The sequence below is a fragment of the Penaeus japonicus genome, unplaced genomic scaffold, assembly GCF_977035675.1.
Source record: "Penaeus japonicus unplaced genomic scaffold, GWHDUDI00000001_assembly GWHDUDI00000022, whole genome shotgun sequence".
NCBI classification, from domain to species: Eukaryota; Metazoa; Arthropoda; class Malacostraca; order Decapoda; family Penaeidae; genus Penaeus; species Penaeus japonicus.
The window spans coordinates 11,509,280-11,512,838 of record NW_028234424.1 but is presented as its reverse complement, the minus strand read 5'-3'; positions in this window follow the sequence as shown (position 1 = coordinate 11,512,838).

Sequence of the window (3,559 nt, the reverse complement as noted above, 5' to 3'; positions counted from 1 at the left end):
AACCAAACACATTTCTGCATGTCTTTTTGACACTATGTCCCCACACTCTTGAAAGCAGCCGAAAGAAATAGGAGAGGGCCGGAACATCCTTGAAATTGCTAGAATTGATGCAAAAAACCAAATTACCAACCCAAATGGAAAAGGTTTTGGGGAAGTTCGTCGAATAAATTAAGCTTCAAAGATTTTTTTCAAAGACTGCACTCGGAACGCCCAGGGAAAGCAATGTGAATATTGTCCTTTGTGGCACTGTCGACGTAGAAGACATCCATGCAAAGCCATATAGGCCTTTAAATTCGATGTAAGCCTCTAAAATCGTCCATAGAAAAGGCAGACAGTAGAATAATAGTCCCTATCGAATGGGGCCTTTCTCAGGTACACAAACTTTGTCGTGCTCTCGAACGAACCGATTTTTTAAATTTTAATCTTAAACTACTTTTAAACAATTCAAAGACAAGGGATTCAGAAGGGTATGGATTCGATTTTTGGAGTGGGGACGACAAGAGATATATATCCCGAATTACATAACAGGGATGCCGAAACCCTTGGGGAAAGTTCTGTTAGCGCACATATTGGTACAGGGTGTGACACGCTATCGAGAGTTGGCACAAAGTTGTCTGCATTAGATGCAATCCCTGAAAAGTATCTAGAGGGCTTTGGAAAAGGGGAGCTAACTGATGAGACAAGTAAAGAAATGCGAGGAGTACCTTGTAAAAGTAATTCCAGAAATCAAACTCACCTTATGTGACATTTAAACGCTTTGGAGCTCTAGAGTATGGAAAAGATGACTTTTTTTCGAACCTCCCCCCCAACCTCCCATTCCATTGTAAAGGGGGCATATCCCAAGGTGGTTTTAAAACACGTGAAGGAGCAGAAAAACCCTGTTGAACCGAAGCTATGTTTCTCTGGATCCCTGTGATTACCAATGGAAACATTGAAAAAATGGGTGAACTTTTGCCTGCTAAGAACTTCTCCCTTTATACCAAGGAACTCAGTTTTTACCTGTCCTGCAAACAAAAAGATGTTCCTAAAAGATGTGGAGGGGTATGCAAGTGCTCAAAGAAAGCGTCTTTGGGGCCCACTAACATGTGTGGAAAGAAGATGTGCATCAATATCCCTAATGCTCCCTCTAGACCTCCCAAAAGGAACAGCCGGGCCAAAAATCAAGAAGAACGCGGCAGAAAACAAACCTAGCTCAGACATTTATTTTTAAACTATATCCATTTTTTAAAACAACTCTGAGATTTATTCAATTTTTCTAAGTGTAAAACTCAATGTTAGCTTTCAAACTTGATATATTTAGCCCTTGGAATCGAGTTTATTAAAATGATGATTCTCGTCACCAACAACCAGCTTGTTAAACCAAAAAAATCTTGAATTGAAGGCTATCTCGTCCTATGCGTCTAGCAAAAAGTACATTTGTCATTATAATTCCCTTAAGGGACATGTCTTAGGCCGTCAAAAATTTTCTCTACCCCGGGCTAAAATGCAAATCTTTCTGGTAATTTTGAGGGCTCAAGAAAGCTCCTAACTCCATCAGAACAAAATTTAATCTTGTGGGGGCCAAATTCCCCACTCGCGTAATGAAAAAAAAAAAACGGATTTTTCGCAATAACTCTTAAAACGACATAAAATGGGTTTCCCAAAACCTTCTCTACCCCCCCAAAATTTGCGATGATTAGGGTAAATATTGGTGCCCAAGAAGACCTTAACTCTGATCAGAAGCTGAATAGGAAATTTTATTATCGCGTCAAAGGGCCCAAAAAGGGCGTGGTCAATTGCGCGCGAGGGGAATTTACACTACAGAAATTTACCCGAGCCAAATATGTATCCAAAGGTTTCCTTAAAGTATTCCAACATTTAAATCGCGGGTCGGAGATGTATAGGGGGAATTGTCGTCAGGCCAGGAGTATTTAGAACTTTTTTCCCTTTTTGAAAAGATGTAATTTTAGAGATGAATGGGAAAATTTTAACTGGAAAGTGATCGGTTAATTGCCATGACCTTAATCGCACTTGCAGGTAATTCGCATGTCATCAGTCCCAAATATGGTCAAAAAAAAGCTGCACCCTGTGCTGGTCACCAAGGTTGATTAATATTAAGAAAAAAAAAAAAAAAAAAAAAAAAATTTAGAATACGTAATGATGTGGTCATTAATAGAAGCTTCAGCAGGGTTTTTTTTTAATTCCCCCGGAATATAAGAGGGATTATTAGCTTGGGTCTAACACTGAATACTTTTGGCAATAAAGTTGTCGTTAGTCCTTGAAAAAATTTTCATGTGGGAGTGCTAAGAGAGGTCATCGCGTGGCCCTTTTGAAACCGTGATGTGCTATTGCGACAATTGGGGCTGCTGTTGACTTACAAGCTCTTCACCTCAATAAACTCTCAAAGCAAAAAGATTGTTTGATTTTGATTAGTCTCCAAATTGAATCGACCCTCATAAGATAAAAGTATCATAGGCCCGTCGACAAGACATTTCCCAAATTCCCTAAAGATTCTATCCTAGAATTTGTAGCGTTGGATCAAACAAATAATTTAGTAGCATTAGTACACATAAGAAATAGGGGCCATTTGGGATATATACAGATGGTCAGTGTGAAAACAGACCTGTAAAAAACACACACACGCACTGGAAACAAGATTTTGCGAGAGTGGGCCCTTTTGGCGATGCAATTAAATTCGACCCATCACCTTTTTCCCCTTTAAAATCAGTGGCAAAACTTTCTACAAACAAGTTAACTTTTTTCCCCTGTCAAAAGGTCATACAAAAAAGATGGATAGGGGGGGGGGGTTAAGACAACTCAAGTCTCACTAGAAACACCACAAAACCTGAAGTTTCAAAATTAAATCAAAAAGGGCATCGTTGAATCATCATTTATAATTCTTATTGTTGTTGTTTTTAATATTCATTCTCATGTTTTCAAAATCAAACTACATTTCCCCTTTTGCATTGTTTTAAATCTAACACATTTTGCTGTGAAAGCTGCTATTTATGGTAAAAAAAATAATTTGTTAACTAATGGAATAAATTGTTTGAATCTGAGTTTGAGTTCTACTGAAGAATAACTAGCAACCTCTTTGTGATGCCAAAAGCAATTACAAAAAAATCACTTGAAATTCTTGTCGCAAGACTGTCCTTGGATACGGGGAACAAAATAGATTAAATGCTTAACACTAATGCTTTTTTCAGTTGGGTTGCCGTGATTGCATTCGCAAATAATGAGAACTAAATTTCATTTGTTTTTAGCGTCGATGTCAATATCCTACCCTGAGTGGGCGGTAGTTGTTAAGGATGCGTTCCCAAGCTATTTGCAAATTTACGCCAGGCTTCAATTAAAAATATGCACTTTCCTTCATACAACCTGAGACAATTCTGTTATGTAAAGATCATTTATCGCGACATGTTGAAATTCTGCTACCTTGCCACCATCCCAGTCAGAAACAAGTCTTCTATCCACACAAAGGAAGCAAGAGGTTACGTGATCCCAGAGCTGCCCCGAGTGCTGCCCCTTTTTCCCAAAGATGTAGGCCCCACCCGCGGGATATTTGGGGGGAAAGTATCGG